The following is an 18747-nucleotide window of genomic DNA, read 5'->3' on the forward strand; positions in this document are numbered from 1 at the left end:
TAGAAGAAGCGAAAGATCAAGTCTTTAATATCCTCTTCGTTCATTCCCAAAATTAATAAGGAAAGTATAAAGACAGTTTAATTTACACTAATACTAAAATAAATAAAAAACCCTTCTTTAAAATTCTTTAAAAGTATATAAACAACCATAACATTTAAAATATGCTCATTCTTATGTTAGCGTATGATAATTTTTCGATTTATAGTTTGACACTGTTTAATTCATTTTTTGGAAGTTGATGAAGAATATAAAATAATGAATCCAAAAGTGAACTACATTAATAATTTTCAAGACTTTTCTTTGTATGTTATTGACATATTTTATGTGACATTGAAATACATTCCCCTTTCAGGATATAACATACCTTATTAAGGATTTGTTTTTGACGTTTCCACAATTTGAAAAACAAACAGGAAACGAAATGTGCCTAGCTTAACTAATGTACAATTATAAACAGAGGATGGGGGAGATTGAAGAAGTTTCTGACTTAGAAAGATGCATTATTATCAGCTGTATCCTTGATAACAAAAACAATGGAAGTGACATAGAAATCGATTTGACTATTCTACAAGTATAAATAGAGGAAGTAAGTTTTCATTAAGATGGACGAGGTGAAATATGTTTCTAACTTGGAAAGAGACGTTATAATCATCTGGTTATTTGACAGCAAGAGTACTATGACGAAGAAGAAACTACATCGTCATAGGTATAAATAGAAATGAACAAACTATTCATTCAAAGATCAAAATACTGCTGAAGACAAATTACTTTAATGCTAAATTATGCAAGTCGTGGAAAGTATGGACTGAACAAACTGTTCCGAGATATGAATAGACAGCGATTAGCAAGAGCTGTGAAACATATTAAGTGTTCAACAGTACAGCAACTGATAAGAGACTATGGACCAAAATATTAAATTAAAAAAAAAACAATGCTCAAGGACCACCAGAATTGGAATAATGATCGTTGGATATGTATCATATAGTTGGATGGATCCAGATACACTCTACTATTCTGTACAAATTGAATAATCAAAAAATTTGTGAAGCTTCTGAACTCTGATGTGTTGTTTCCACTGTGCCTGCTGCTGGAAGTAGTACGTGCTGAGACTTTGATCTATCTGAATGGTCGAATTATATTTCGTAAATATCAACTTCATGGAGGATCAAGTGAATCTTCGTATGCTCCATTTTAATCCTGAAAGTGATGGGTATCTTCAAGGCAACAATGCTACTATGTACCGAGTCAGTGTTGTTTGTGGTTGATTGATATAGCGCAAGAAAGAGACTCATCATCTTCCATGGCCACCATAATGCTCAGGCTTTACGTCACTATGAGACTTATTGGAGTGTGCTTTCAGAACATGTAGATAAAAAATTGCTTGAAGAATGGGGGAGAATAAATCCTTTGCGTATAAAGGTAATTCCATAAAAGATGTCAAGACGCATTTAATGTAATCCCACGATTTCTGAAGTCTTAAGAAAGTTCTAAAAATCTTATCATCTTATAAATTAACTGCTAATTTCGTTGAGTTATTTATCGTTAAAAGACGTTCATTTTGTTATACTTTTCGTGTAAATGAAATTAAAACATAAAATAGTTACCTGAATCTGTTCGAAAGGAATTTCGAAACTAAAGGATTCGTTAAAATAGAGATTAAGTGTACACTTCTTGATGCTAGTCTTTTTCTTTTTGATTCTTTTGCGATCATGATTGCGATCTTAACGTATGGATCTGAAATGCGAAACAGAAACGTGGTAAAGATAAATGGTTGATGGTCAGATATACCTCAAAGTGTCAGCTGTTTCCATTTATATACCCCACAATATTTCAGGCAATGTATATCATTCAAGGAAGAGTAGCATGACGAAGAAGAAACTACATCGTCACAGGTATAAATAGAAGTGAACAAACTATTCATTCAAAGATCAAAATACTGCGGAAGACAAATTACTTCAATGCTTTTTCGATTGTAAGATTTTAAATTATATTATTTATTTCGAGAGGTAATCAAAGTTTAATATTTTCTGAGGAGATACAAGTTAATGTGACATATTTGGCCATTTATCTTAAACCTAGTTTCAACATACTTTCCTCTCTACGTAGTTTTTGTTAAAATTCACATAGTATTGACAAAATAAACAAACATGAAAATCAGAAAGAAGCCAGCGCTTGGGCTACTCTTGCTTAGCCCAATAGTTAGGATTTGACCACTACTGTTACATTTCATTTATGGGTCTAAATTGTATGACATGTTTGTACCAATGGGATGCTAAACATGAATCCTCGGATTCGCAGTCTGCAAACACTAATCACTGTGTCATGCACTCTCCAGTAAATTGTTAGTTGTTATTGAAAGACAAAAAATTCACACATTATTGAAATTCATAGAATTATATAAATATGATCCATTGACAAGTTTCCTTGAATTGAAGTAACGAAGTTGTAACCTATAAAAATATTCTTAAATTATAAAAGAAGATAACAAAAGAAAACCGGTCCAGATTTACGTAGAGTTGTTAATGTGATACAGTATTTTTATTTTTATCTACAAAGGTGTTAGTTACCTGATAATCCACCAACATCCATCTTTTTCAGGTTCTTAGCTTCTAGAATAACAACTGTCAGTTTTCCAGCTGTTGGAACGTAGCGTAATGAAAAACATATGTAGCCCAACTTGTTATCCTACAAGAAATAAACCAACCAGAAAATGTGAAGTGACCACACTTTAAAAAAAATTTTTTCAGTATGCTTGTGTTTTCGTAGCCGCCTTTCAAGAAAGCTAAATCAACAATATAAGATACATCTGGGAGGGATGATTACGAGGTCCTTTATGAATGTATGTCAGATCTTTTTAGTTTATCCATGAAAATACAACCAGTTTTTATTGTTGTTGGTTTACTTTGAGCGAACTAAATCATTTTGATCTCATTTTAAAATTTTCGAGATTCACACCAACGTGACACTGGGCTTTTCAAGACGAATATTATATTAGAAATATTTTTGGTGATTTTATGAAATACTCTACTTGAGGTCCTTTCTATCGCTACCTTTTGAAAATACACAAACGAATATAACGAACATTTATGTCTTTTGCCAAACTATTATATCAACACAAGCTTAGCACAACCATCGAAACTAAAGAAGGTGTTAGAGTTTTATCGTAAGTACTTCTATGTTCCCTAAAGGTTGCTACGGAAAGTTTTCAATTAAGTAAGTATCATAACACTGATTACAATCCCTGAGTATCCTAGGTGTTTAACTAAGATTGTAGTGTGTGCAGTGTTTATACAGATCTAAAACAGAAAGCACACAGTGTATCGAGTACTTAGGTTTTTCCTATCTTTCAGAGGTAACTTCTATTATGATCTTCAACTGTTGTACCAAAAAATTAGGGTTTCGTCCCAAAATCAACGTCTGCCATCCCCGTTTGGCTCATACATTAATTTCTGCTACTATGCGTTGGTAAATGTAGTTCCACTTTTACCTTTATTTAAATTATCTTGAATACAAGCACTTTATTAGAATTGTTTCATATTTCTTATAAGTACATTCTTATATACAGTTTATAAGGTATTAATGCATCAATAGAGCAGTTTATTAACGTGTGTGCTCCCCGCTAGTATAGCGGTGTGCCTACGGATTTACAACGCTAAAAACAGGGGTTCGAGTCCCCTTGATGGGTTCAGCAGATAGCCCGATGTGGCTTTGCTATAAAAACACACACGCACTAACGTGTGTGTTCACACCAATAAATAACACTTTGATACGTGTTATGAAGTAAAAATATTAACAAGAACTTACTTAACTTTTAAGAATAATTTCTCGTTTTTAGCTGCAAGGAAAGTAAAAAGAAAAACTTTTCACGAGTTTAAGTAATAGGTTTATTTTTTTTGTTTGCGTGTATGAATCTTGCTCCACATATGCTTCTAAAAAGTCCACAATAAATGTTATAATTATTAGAGTTATAATGTTTTAACCAGTCTTGGCTTATTTTGTAGGAATAAAATAATTCCAAACAAATATCTAACCAAAAGTACCATTTATTTTATACTTATATAGACCAATAGTGAGAAAAGTAAAATGATCATTCAAAAAATTGATAAGAAATATTCTTTTGCAACTAACTATTCCCTAATTGCAAGTTTGGTCGACCAGAATGTTAACACATGAACTAACACCTTAAAATGTACAAGCAATAATCACTGTGTAACACAACTTTTGTTTCTGGATAGTATGTGTTATTTCTTAATTGCTTATGCTGTTAAAGTACAGAAAATTGCCATTATTCCCTTCAAATTTGCTTTTGTGACATGGATAATGAAATTTAGATATTAACCTTATTTCTATGTAAAAACGGGCAAATGAAACAATATATGAATCAAGATTTATATGTATTTATACTAAAGTTATACAAAAATGTTTAGTAGTTTTTCGAGATTTACGAATGTAATATAAATCACTTTCACGTATCAGTCTCCAAATATAGTCTCCCATATTGCTTTACGCTTCTTGGTAACGGCGTTCAAAGTCCAGTATATCTTGGTGGAAGCGCTCGCCTTGCTCCTCTGAGTACGCTCCCGTGTTTTCTTTGAATTTATCAAGATAAACGTCAAGGACATGGACTTTTAGGGACATCCTGCAGCCTATTTTGCCACAGTTCCTCACCAGAGCCTCAACCAGTTCCACATAATTTTCGGCTTTGTGATTATCCAAGAAGTCTCGAACCACAACGACATAGCTGCCCCAAGCTTTTTTTCCCTTCATACTGAGCTTCCTTGGGGATTCTGTGCACTCCAGAATCTTCTTTATTTGTGGTCCAACGAAGACACCAGCTTTGACCTTTGCCTCAGACTGCTTAGGGAAGAAGTTTCGAAGGTACTTGAAGGCTGGAGACTTCTTATTAAGAGCTGTGACAAATTGTTTCATAAGACCCGATTTCATGTGCAATGGTGGAAACAACACCTTCTGGAGGTCCACTAGTGGTCCACACTTGACATTGTGCCTCCACACAGAGAACTCGATCCGTTGTGGCCAGTGTTTCCTGTTGTAATGCGCTACGGTATTCCTGCTGTCTCAAAGGCAAAGATAAAAGGGAAACTTGTAAAAGCCTCCTTGGAGACCTATCAGGAATGCCACCATTTTGGTGTCTCCAATGACCTCCCAGCCATACTCATCATACTTCAAGGCTTCTAGAAAGGTCTTGACGTTGTTATAGTCCTCTTTGAGGTGCACCGAATTTGAAAAGGCCTACAACTTGTATAATATAAAATCTTACTATTCAAGCAAGCAAAAATTGTCCACATTACCTTCTAGAGTTTTTTTTTTTTGCAGTGCTAGCAGGTAAAATGAGATGCCCAGGGTTTGTCTTGATCCTGACAGGCATGCCGAAATATGCCTTGTAGGTTTCATACATTTTAGCAGATGTTGTCACGGAGTACTTTTTCGCTCTTGTCTTGATAAATTGGCCACATACATAGCAGAATGCGTCTGGAGAATGCTTGCAGCTTCTTGATGCCATCTCTGATAAAATCAGATAGGTCTATGTGTTCACTTAGGCAGCTAGAACTGAACTGAAGTAGTGAGCCCCTGTATATGTATATTACTATGGAAAGTTCTTGAAAATTCTCGTAAGTTTTACAACATTCTATAAAGTTCTTGAAAATTATTGTAAGTTTGAGAAATTTCTCTATCAGCTACTCAGCACTGAATCTACCTGGAATGTTTTGAAAAATGGGTAAATTTGAAAATTTTATTACTCAGGTCACAAAAACAAAGTTTGAAGAGAAAAATAGGTACTTTCTATTTACTTTAGGCATAAGCAATTGGAAATAACACTTTCTGCCCAGGAACAAGAAAAAGTAAAATTTTTGTCACATAGTGTAATAGATGTTATTGGTAAAGCCAGAAGGTTTTGTAAAATATATCTTCTCTTTGTAAAATCCTATTTAGGATTATCTTAAAATCTTTTAATTTACAAAATAAATGCGTGGTATATTCCATAAAAGGGACCAGATGCTAATATCTGAACAAAGTGAAAGTGAAAACCTTTGTAACGTTGACCAAGATTCCAACTTTATCATGGTATTGAATAAGTAAAAAAACAACAACAAACAAGTTTGTTAATTTTGTTACATAAAAACAACTTTATTCTGCACATCAAAGTTACTCTGATTTGTGAATGACAAACTTCACAATTCAAGTTCTGGGTTCACTCATTGAAAAAGAGATAACTGAAGAATGGTTCTTAGATTAATGTTCTGATGGAAAATGGTACCAATCGACGCATTTTGTCACTAATAGTACACGAATAATTTTTTCAGCTGTTCATTTTTAGCGCAAAGCCTACAGTATCCTATCTGCGTTCTATCAAACGCAGGGATTGAGCCTTGATTTATTGCATGATAAGACTTGAAGCTTAATGATGAATCACTAGGGACAAGCAAGATAGCCAGTTGAAGTTGTATACACGCATGCTTTGCGCTTGTATGTATAAAACTGCAATTAAGCAAAATCATTGGAACAACTTGACATTGAAACTTTATTTACAATAAATTTATCTATTGGCAAAGTGCTTTGAAATAAGTTAGTAATCATACTGACTCAAATATATGTGTAATCTACACTCTACAGTAGTTTGGGTTTGTCTGTCATAGCGCGATCCAGTGATTTAGCGCCCCCGACTGTGCATCGCGTTCTAATACCTTCCTCATAAAAAACAGCGCTGAATAACTAGAGTTTGTGGGTGCGTTATAAACGGAACGGTCAATACCTACTATTTGGTTTGAGAAGTGTAGCGCAACAGTTGGCTGCGGGTGGTGTTGACTAACGGGACGGGTAGTGCAGATAGTACAGATAGTACAGGTAGTACAGATTGCTCTCGTTCAGTTTTATAGAAATTCGACAAATAAACAAATTATTCGTTGCCAAAATTTTCCAACTTTCAGAATTCTTAAACCATGAAATTTCAAGGTATCTCGGATACGTCAGATTGACCTTAAACTCCATCACTTATTATTTTTCCAATTACTCTAAGTTTGGCAGATATTTCAGTTCTCCTCCATCCTCCTTTATCGGTGGCATAATTGCAAAACATGCAATCTCCTGCATAAAAGAGTAACTAAGCCCCTATATTTATTTCTTTATATTTGTAGTTAGTTACGATTTTGGCTGATTCGGGCACCCTTTTGTGTCGAGAGAATATTTACGCCACTCACTGTTCTTGCTACTATCATATTGTTTACTTCCCTGAACACTAATAGCTACAAGAACTGGGCGTGGCCAAGTAATAAACATATAAGATTCAGAATCCGAGGGTTTATGGACCATATCTCACTGATGCAAAAAAGAAAAACAGAACACTTTGCGCACTTTATTTTAAGTATTTTTCATTTTTAAGAGTTAGATTATCATTTCAGTTTTCTCTTAGCCAATTATTAACAAATTTTAATGATTTATTTCTGAAAATATAAAATATTTTAGAATGAAAAAAACTATTGAAAAATATAAAATGTGAAAATGTATAATATATTCCTTTTAAATATATTCTATTTAATCAAAAATGAAATCAATTTTAGTTCAGTTTGTTTGTTTGAAGTTAAGCACAAAGTTACATAAGGGGCTATTTATGCTCTGCCTACCACGGGTATCGAAACCAAATTCTAGCGTAGTAAGTCCGCAGGTATTCTGCTGTGTCACTAAGGGCCAATTTTAGTGCAAAATGAGTGGCATGTGACCAGCCACGCGATTGAATATACCAATATTTTCTACTGTAGTCTATGCCCATAAAAGCTCTTTTAGTACCATGGACTCCGCAGCCTACAAAATACTTAGTAACAAACGTTTTCTAAGTATGATCACTTTGGATACTAATGCAAGCAATACATTAATGAGGTGCTTAGGGAATATGAACTCTCACAAGAGTTGTTTTCAGTTTATCAGTATTGCTTGGAGGTGAATTAAATGCTGCTAAGCATTTTCTTAGAGCATCTCATGCTTGTTTAAACAGTTTCAAGTCTGGTAAGCATGTTGTTCATCCACTCGATGAACTCGATACTCTCTTCTAACACTGCATTTTATTTAGCAATATAAACAGTTCAAGTACTGGATCTTTATACTGTATGGCATTTGTAGTGCCATTTCTTACCACACAAAGATTAGTGTGGCCATCACTAGTGGTCTCTGTTTTTTGCGAAGTTGGGGTTGGACCTAACCCTGGACACTCTCTAAGTGTTTACACATTTCGTATCTGACTTCTATGTTTTATCTGTAAGTACGGCATTTGTCCACTCGTTATGTGACTAATCCACATTTTATGATACTACCGAAGATTTGTTATTATGTGGCCATGATATAAAGGAACAACATCATTGGTCGTCTGACATAAAGAAACTCGTTTCTTATTATTTGTCTTTTACTTACATTGGTTGGAAAGTAAGGTTTAGTTGGTTGCTTTGATGTACCTTGTATTGGCACTGATGGTCTGGAAGAAAGTCTACATTCTGCTAACCGTACTTTTTGTAACCACTTTGCAAAGATTTGTTCAACGTGGTTAGCTTCTTGTCAGTCTATTACTGTATGGCATTACATGGGAATGTCAAAAAACAGTTTTTAGGATCAATATGGATCTCTCAACATACTTCACTGTTGTGTTGTGAAGCTGCTACTCAGAACATACTGCGTTAATTCATTTTTCTATATATCTGAAATGTGCGTACCAAACCATCTGACATTCGATTTACATACAAAGGAACTTTGAGATTCTACTGAACATTATTTGTGTTTTTTGTATCTTGAATGTGGAAACCTCTATTTATCTCTTATTATTTGGACTAGTTTATTTTATGATGATAGAAATATAAATTATTTTCATAATATCATGTGTTTTTTTCTGGTTAGAAATGTGTATGATAATGACAATTTTTTATCCTCCAGTGAACCAGTAATAAATTTCCAGGTTTAGAACGATAAAACCTGGGATTTGATTCTCCTTGGTGGACAGAGTACAGATAGCTCATTACGTAGCTTTGCAATTGGAAAAAGAAAACAACAGTTCTCTCAATTATTAGTAGCAACGTTTGTTGATTATAAAAAGAAAACAACAGTTCTCTCAAATATTAGTAGTAACGTTTGTTCATTATAAAAAGAAAACAACAGTTCTCTCAAATATTAGTAGCAACGTTTGTTCATTATAAAAAGTTAACGGAAATTTATTTAAAAAAAAAAGAATGCAAGAAGAAACTTTGTAGAATGGACGACAACTGCCTGTTGTAGAGGCACGAGCGGAGAGGACGTCGTTTCGAAAGTCTTCCTCTACAGTTGTGCCGTCCATTCTACAAAGATTCATCATGAATACTCTGCCTAAACAATCTATTAAAGAATGCAAGAAAAAGTTTTAACTCTCGTTTAAAATAATATTAATGATAATTAAACAATAGAGATAAACCTAAACAGTATAAAATAGCTCATATATTACCACTTCATACATTACAGGTAGATTTCGTACATGCGTCGTGTCTTGGTATATTTGTTGGTAAGTGTATATTGGCTAATAGAAATAAAAGAATATCAATGTAAGTGATTCTAAAGATTTTCTTGTGTTATGGTTTATCAAAACATGTGCTAGCGACTTTTCAGAGCAAGTACAAAAATTGCAAAAATAAAGGCAGAATTAAAAAATATATACTTACGAATAAGTTTGCATCTTCACGGGAAACTTCTCGTGAGGATAAAGCTCGGTAGAAAGTGTAACACAAGATAAAACATGAAAATATTGTGCAAATAAATAAATTTCGTAAAGAAAAATCAGATGTAGCTTTAAAATTATCTTAAAAATATAATATTCAAATAACACCAAACACAGAATTACACTTATAAGTGAAAACATGCAAGAGTAAATAAAGTACATGCACCATATTAAGGCAATACACAATACATTTGTATTAAAAAGATTTGACCTCCGAATAAGTATGATAAACAAATTATGTGTTTTTCTAACCAATAAGTAACAGCCATGTCTAAGTCACAAGAAAAAGGATATTAATAATATAGTAACATAATTACTGTAAGAGCTGCTCAAAAATAAAAATTAAAGACTAGTAGTTTCTATACTCCAAAAATTTTTCAACTACAAATTAATTCGGTCACTAAACTAATACAACCACTGGCTATCCAACGACCGTAGTCATCAGGCAACTTACGCCTTAGAAGAATCATTAACAATCTCCTAGGAAATCTTCCTGATGTACACTGAGAACTTTAATATGAAAAAAAAAGATGAAATTAAACAAAATATAATGTGCTAAACGATAAAAATGAAATTTATATAAAGATGAATTTCTTAGTTCAACAAGAAATAATTTGATTCGTTTAGTCACAAGAGTTGTAAGTATCATGATAGTTCTTATAATCATACAAGATGTTTTATAGGGTTTCATGTGATTTATGATTTATTTTGTCACAACTGATGTTCTTATAACTGTGTATATAAACCTTAACTTGGCAAGATTTTATCTAGAAAACAAGATTGTTTAACTGAATTTCGCTCGGATTATAATCAAGTCGAGTCTTGAAATTTCGAATTCTGTGCAGATGCCTAAATGTAATTATTCTGGAAGTTTGATTTGTCGTGGGAAAACACTAATTTTTCTGCAGTAAGGTTTGCAAATTTCTCGTGGGCTTCCTTCCTATTTTTTTGAACGAGCTCATGTACAATTGTGTTACTTAAGGTCATTTTACAAATAATTCTTTTAGTTTTGAAATGTGAAGATTACTGAACTTACATTTGAGATTTTATACTTTTCTGGATAACACTTTGGCTCAACACAGTTATTTACTAAGATAAGATGAAGGCAACTACTATATAAAAATTTTTATTTATATTCACTTTTATTTCTAAGACAGGGTTCATTGATTTTTTTTTCAAACCACTAATTCAGAGTTTGGAGTGGAAGAACTAAGAAAATTCTTAAATATTCTATAGATTATCTTTTAAAACAAATACACTCAGCTCCAAAATATAACGATTAGTTGCTCGTTTGTTTTCAGGAGCTTCCACTCACTGGGGTAGATCCCCAGTTTAAAACAAATAAAGGGCATGAGTATTCCATCATATAAAACTTAACCACAATCTTACTTCTGAGGTACAGTTCGTATATATATTTTATTCACTATTTTGGATGTTTGAGAAATAAAAAAATCCTCTAATCTACGAATATATTAATTAGTTACTTTTTTATTTTCGAGGGTTTCTACTTCTCTGGAGGATAAATTCCAAATTTAAAACAGCTATGAAGCATGGGTCCTCCATCATACAAAGCTTAACTACACGAGGCTATTTCCTAATGAAGATACAGTACCAGGTCTAGAAAATCTGTGCCGAAAATAACCGTTTTTCTGAATGAATCTCTACCAAGCTATAAAACTTTTATTTAAACTATTTTGTCATTCTTCAATAAAATTATAATCACATTCTTTAGTCTACGCGCTATAAAGAACAAAAAGCTCTTTTTTCAAATAATTATTAGATCAATCAGTATTCTCGTCCTTCTACAGATACTTTGAAAAATTACTGCTCCAAAAAGAGCACATCATAATAGAAAATCGCACTCCATCGTAACATATATCGGAAAGGTTCGTTTCTCCTTCGGGGAGGGGGCTTTATTCTACTGGAGACACATTCTTTTGACTTAAAATAACTGTAAGTGCCATTTTAATCTAATAATTTTTTAGTTTTCTTTATAAGTTATATGAAAAACACACTTCAATAAATAAATATAACCTATAGCAACCTATATATCCATCAGCAACAAAAACATTATTAAATTATTGGAATTTTACAATGGTGTAGAGACCTTTTACCTACTTTGATGAAAATACGAGTTAGTAAGTTCACGAATATGTGTGTGTGCACATACGTCATTTTCAAAAGTTCTTATCTTAAAGAATAGTTTATATATTACGATTTCGCGAAAAAAACAACAACTCGCAATTCTTAAATAAGGCCAAAGAGTTCATGAACACTGAATGCAATTTTATGAGATTACCGCTACACATGATAATCTTATCTACGTTTCAACCTAGAGCTTTGGAAAATTTATTTCACCACTGAAGGCCAATATCACGAAATGAATTGTGGTACATAGCCAATGAATCTCGATATCGTAAACTGAGTTGTGGTACATAGAGTCTTGGTTTGGTAAAACCGTATACAGACAGCAAATATTGGAAAACCTAGAGAATTAAAACGATTTGCTGCACTAAGATATTTTGAAAGATGAATGTTATAAAGAGCCCAATGTAATATAATCAAAATTAGATAAATGTACTGGAATTTTTATTTCTAGCATCTTGGATATTTAGAATTCTCCCTGAATTAATATACAAATGAATGTTAGCGAGTTATAACCTAAAATACTCATGTTTAGAATCCTTTACAAATATAACAAATGCCACGTTATCGAAGGATTCTTCAGTGCAACTGTAGGCATGATTTATAAGTAAGTTATCTACCTTTTTACAAGAACATAATCGGTCTGTTGGCTGAAGTTATTAATACAAATTATAGCTTTAACTAACAAACCTCAGAAATTGTTTTTACTGACGCACATTTTTCCCCTGATAACGAGGATAGGTAAACCTTCAAAACTCTGGGTTTAAAATACTAGCTATCGATTTTTAAAATATATTCTTGATTTTATATTAATTTCAAAAATGTAACATTTCTAAGACGTCCTTGGGAGTTTGTTCACTCATCTTTCTGGGGCTACGTTACCTGGCCTTGTTCTCCTTCCACACTTGTTAAGTCACGCCATTCCTCGATTGTTTGCGCTAAATCCACTGTACTGAGAGGTACTTTGACTTCACCTATCTGGTCGTGTTTGGAGAATCGATCAAAGTCAAAAATTGCGAACACCAAAGTTTTGGCTGCATATTCTGAGAAGGCAACCTGTTAATAAGAACAAAAACTTTCATCAGTCACATCCAAGATAAGTACGATTTGTTAAATTTTCTTTGAGTGGATAAAATACCCAGAAAAGAAAAGTACTGGTTGACCGTGACACATCTGTATTGCACAATTTAAACATCAAAACGATCAGTAAGTTATTCATATTAAATACACTGTTTTATAGAGAATACAAAGCTAATTACCAAAGTTACTTAAGTTACACGGCAATTAAATACAACTTAAAAAACAATCGTGACAGGTACTTGTTCTTCTGTTACGTGGCATAATGTCAAGAACTGAAACAACAATAAGATATAACATTATACACACTTTTATAGGGAATTTTAAGTGTTTTTATCAGGGTGATAATTATAACTCTTCGAGAATAATAAATGAAAGTGCAGTCTCAGGGATGAAAAAAAAAACAGATCAGGGAAATCCTCTTCACACCTAACCCCCATCCCCTCAAATGGCATCCAAGCGATATCGCTTAGTAAAATATGGTTACTTCTTTGTGCGTTTTATTAACAAGTTACTACGTACGACGAAGTTCAAGTTATGTAGAACATAAAGCGAGAAGTAAGTTACCTTGAAGTTGAAGGTTTCGTTGAAAACTGGGTTGAGCGTCTTCCTATGAACCTTGGTTTCGTACTTCTTTTTTTCTCGAAGCAGATATACCTCGACATAGGGATCAGAAGTACCTGACATATCCATACCTGGAAGATCCTCGGCTTGTATCACCGTTACCGCCAACTGATCAAATAGGACAAAGGCAACTGCTGCTATACTAGAATTAATAACTATTGGAGGAAAGAATCTTAAAGTTAGTTGTATGTCACTTATGTTAAACAAAACGGTTGACGTTAACGAACGAGTACAGTCGAATTCTAAGTTCAACACAAATGTAGTTATCTACTTGTACAACATTTTCTTTATAATTTCGGTAAAAAAAGAAAGAATCTACTAATGACGTAAGGGTCTAATTTGCTCTTTGATTCGCTACTCCATTCACAGCAAACTATAATTTCTCCAAAACGTTTAAATGATTTTAAGTTATTAATTGTGAGTAAAGGACACCTTATACCAAATTCTATAAATTACTTAGTTATTCTGGCCAAGGGTAAAAAGGAAAAAAAAAACACAAACGAAAACAAAACGCCTGGACATCCAATGTATTAATTATTAAGGACAGTTCAACATTATGCACAACATCTAAATGTATCAAGTAATAAACTCTTTCAAACAGTGTTGACATATCATGCTTTCTAGTTTTCTGATTTGAATATTTTTTTACAGTACTTACATCTTAACGTATCGAATCGTATCATACTAAGTTATGTGTTGATATTTTTCCAGTTTCATTATTCATTATTTTAGTCAGTTTTATGTAATGCTTACTATGTCCGAGCACGGACATAACTTACGTTGCTGTTATTGAAGTCATAGTCTAACTTGTACTGAAGACGACCTAGTTTCATTTCAGACTTGGCACTCTCTTCATCTCCCTCATTCACTTCCATGTTATCCCGTAGTTCTTCTATGTCTGGTTGAACCTGATAATAACCAAAATACATGTACTAATGAAGTTCATATACTTTTGATATATTAACATCCTTGTACGGAAAACTGCGATTTTCTTGCAAACAATAGAGATACATTTAAATACAAAACTTTTACACTTAAACAAGAAACTGTATTTATAAACATAACGCTCATATCGTTTCAAACTGATGTGAATTTCTCTGAAGCTTCTATCTTTAAGCATAAAACAGTGCTCTCTTTTCTGCGAAAGAGAAAGAAGGAGATCCGATGAACATAATTATTCAGTAGTTTATAAATATTTCAGTTGCTTATTTACTTCACTAGGAAAATATTAATGATATAAAAGTTAACCTTATAAGGTATTTGATTTTGGCGGTGGTAATATCTAAAGGTACCTTTTCTTTGTAAGAACTGCCTAATAATTGTACTCCTTTTAAGTCAATAGCACCTTTGATTCTTTTTTCCCCTCTTTTCGGCGACGTTTACACCACCTCTTGAGACAACAGCAACAGACACACAGAAACAGTAGACATATTCCAATCGCAATTAGGATGATTACGTAAACTGATACTGTAAGAAGTGAATAAACAGATCAGTTGTTACTTTAAAGTGTCATTGTAACGAAAATCATTGGATGGAAAAAGTTATATAATTTTGTAAGAGAAATCATATAAAGGTGATATAATAATAGAATGAGAAAGTGTAGCGAGAGAGAAATACCGACTCATAAAAGTAGTATGGAAAATGAACATTACAAAACAAAGAGAACGATCTGAACTATATACTATAATTAAACAACCGCTCTTTAGATTTATTGGTAAGAAGATGATCGTTAAAAACACTGCCGTAACATTCATAGAAATATAGAAATGAAAGACTTCTGTTACCTATAGGTGTTGTAAAATTTCTAACACACGCGACTACCTTATTAATAAGAGTACTGAGACAACAGCTGTAACAGTCATAGAAAAGAAAAGTGTTCTTTAACTTATAGCTGTGGTAACATTATAACAAACTTGACTATTTTATTAATAAGGGTGGAATGACCTAGCTAAGTAGTTAGTGCGATTGAATCGCAATCTGAGGGTCGAGGGTTAGAATCCCTATCCCACCAAACATGATCGTCTTTCAGCTGTGGGGCAGTTATAATGTGACGATGAAATTAATATTCGTTGGTAAAAGAGTATCTCAAGAGTTGATGGTGGGTAGTGACCTTTCCTCTAGCTTTGCTAAATTAGGGACGGCTGGTGCAGATATCCCTCGTAGAGCTTTGAGCGAAATACAACACAAACAAACAATTAATAAGAGTACTGAAACAACAGCGGTAACAATCATGGAAATGAAGGACGTTCTGTAATCTGTAGTAACATTTTAACACAACTGGCTACTTTATTATTACAAATGCACGCACGTACGCAGGATGAGGGTTAGTCTGTATTCTCTATTTTTGTGATATAAAAATATGTTTACCCGCTACGTCCACCACTGGAAATCGTACTCCCCGATTTTAGCACTATAATTCAGTAGACTTATCGCCGTCCCAACGTAGAACATCTATATTTCTAGTTATTTCAGTTACGTTGAAATTAGTAAAAAACAAAGGTACTATCAAGTTTTTATGATGAATATCCTGCGCAGGATCTTTGTTTCACAAAACATTTGGGACGGGAGAAGATACTTTGTGTTTCCCCTTCCGCCAAATTACCTGTGAGCCTTAGCTTATGGTATAATTTGCATATGTGTCTTAATCTGATCTCACTATAAATGTTTAATATACACAGCTATTTGGGCCTCTCCTCAAGCTTAGGAGTGGGGCAAAGGCCCTTGTCGTCCTCCATTGCCCATAATGATGCCCCTTAATATTGTTTGTTTTTGAAATTCGCACAAAGCTACTCGAGGACTATCTGTGCTAGCAGTCCCTAATTTAGCAGTGTAAGACTAAAGGGAAGGCAGCTAGTCATCACCACCCATCGCCAACTCTTGGGTTACTCTTTAACCAACGAATAGTGGGATTGATTGTAACATTATAACGCCCTCCCGGCTGAAAAAGCGACCATTTTTGGTCTGATGGGGATTCGAACCTGCAACACTCTAGTTACGAGTCGAGAGCCTTAACCACCTGGCCTTATCTTGGAAAACGTCTTGTGGTGACTAATTTGTTCTATTTTACGAATATTTTAATTTGGTGAATTAGTAAGTATAAAAAAGCTTTTCATACGAATAAAGTAGAAATGGATAAAAGAAATTAAACAAACACAAACTATTTAATTTTAATTTTTAGTTCCTTCAGAAACAATACATTTACCTGATTCGTTGTAGCAATTACTAATGATTTCGTAAGTAGAGTGACTTAGGTAAGTTGACGTAATTTAATAAAAAAATCTAATTTGCCGTATTTATTGAGCGGACTTACAGTGAGTTTTTTCCATAATCTCATGCAAGATTTTCTCTCCAATATTTTCCTCAGGAGAAGTAGTCGTCAAATTTCCAGCAGCACTTGTGTCCAATTCTGGTGTTGGACTTGCTATGCCTGCTCCGGCAGCCATGGCCTGAGGTGCTGGCGGTGCCAGAAGTTTGGATTCGGAAGGCCCAGACTTTCTAAACCGGTAAAACAATTCGTCTAATGTAACCACATTGGCGCCATTTTGGACTCGAGTCTTGATTTTGCCTGAAAAAGAATAGTGTAAACAACGTAACATACAAAATACTTATGGATAAGAAAAACTGATTTACTGAAAAACCTATGAAGTCACGAATCTAAACACTATATAAAAAATATAATAAATTTCAAAAATCTTGTTTATCTGTTTTAGTTAAGCACCAAGTCGCATAATAAACTATCTCTGTTCTGCTCTCCACGGGTATCGAAACTCGATTTATAGCGTTGTAATTCTACAGACATTCCGCTGTGCCACTGGTGGTGGGAGAGGGGGTCAATATTCTATAGTCAGACATTTGGATGGTAATTCGTGTCATTTAAGTGAACAACAAAACAGAACAAAACAACAACATCAGAAAAGTTTAAAACTTAGAGCCAAACGATTCTGTAGCAATTTCTTTCATCTTCAGTGAGAAACTAAATAAAAAAACAGAGTTAAGTACCTATAGTTAAATATTTCGGAAATAGATTCTGTTTTGTTTTTATTTCAGAATTGTTTTGAGATAAAAGTTTTGACGGTAGTTACTGCTAAGACTTTTTACTCTATGCTACAGAACTTCGCATTTTTAACTTAGTTTTTATATAAGTGTGATTTGTTATGTAAATTCAACGTTACTTAATACCTGCAGGGTAGTATAAAACACTGCATAATGTATGAATGAGTACCTTTACACGAGGCTAATGATACTTTGAAGAGTGTCCACAACTTTCCAAAAACTATATCAGTTTTAATTATTATTTTGAACAAAGTAGAGTTTAAGGCGGAATCGCAAGGGACCGAGTAAAATTCCCGGCTTAAGCAGGTTTACTGGCTTAGACATACTGAATATGCATTTCTTTAATTATATATAATTTTTGAGCAGAACGTTATACTTGCTTCACTCAAGGGAAATAAGACGTTTGTGAATAAAGTTATTATACTATTTATGCTATATTTAGTAGAATAAGAACAAAAATAGACATTCAAAATATACATGAGTACACAGAATCTTAATCAAATTTCTTTCAAGAAAGTGCCCAATTTCAACTGTTTCCTTTTTTAATGGACTTTCTCATGCGGTTAAAAGAGAACGCCATTTCTACGGTACGGCCTTTTCATGAAGTTCATTTTTCCACTTCATTTTTGCATACAATTTGATATCATTAATGTAACTTAACACTTCCAATGAAGTAGGAATTTCTCTGTCCTCACTATCCTTTTCATTTTGTTCATCTTCTGAATCTCTCACACCGTTACCATCTTGTAATTCTATTATAGATTTTAAATCAATTTCATCAGTTTCTGTTGAAACATTCTTGTCAACGTTCACAAAACTTTCCGAATTCACAGAATCATCTGCATCAATCTTTTCAATCAGAGTTTGGATTTCACTAGAATCGTCACAATAAATAACTTCTTTACAATCTCCGCCATTATCAAGAATAAATTCACAATTTCAAAAGCACTTTATTATGCATTCATCACGCATTTGATTGAATGACTTAAAAATGCAATTGCATCTAACACGTCAGTTTTCATGGTCATTTCAGATGCTCTCTTACAGTCGTCCGTGTTTGCAATAATTTGCCGAAGCATCAGTTTTTTGTATTTCAGTTTCAT

At 33.4% G+C, this 18747-nt stretch overlaps 1 pseudogene across 1 annotated transcript in view; it reads right to left on the reverse strand.

The window, feature by feature from the left end:
- The window catches only part of LOC143254632 (synaptotagmin 1-like), a 37299-nt pseudogene that overhangs the window by 2911 nt on the left and 15641 nt on the right, over nt 1–18747 (reverse strand). The window contains exons 2-8 of the transcript XR_013030292.1: nt 16902–17156; nt 14884–15058; nt 14371–14499; nt 13535–13699; nt 12773–12946; nt 2568–2685; nt 1605–1734 (exon numbers count right to left, since the gene is read on the reverse strand). The product of XR_013030292.1 is annotated as a synaptotagmin 1-like (transcript). The remainder of the gene's footprint in view (nt 1–1604; nt 1735–2567; nt 2686–12772; nt 12947–13534; nt 13700–14370; nt 14500–14883; nt 15059–16901; nt 17157–18747) is intronic.

This window comes from Tachypleus tridentatus, chromosome 6, assembly GCF_004210375.1.
Source record: "Tachypleus tridentatus isolate NWPU-2018 chromosome 6, ASM421037v1, whole genome shotgun sequence".
NCBI classification, from domain to species: Eukaryota; Metazoa; Arthropoda; class Merostomata; order Xiphosura; family Limulidae; genus Tachypleus; species Tachypleus tridentatus.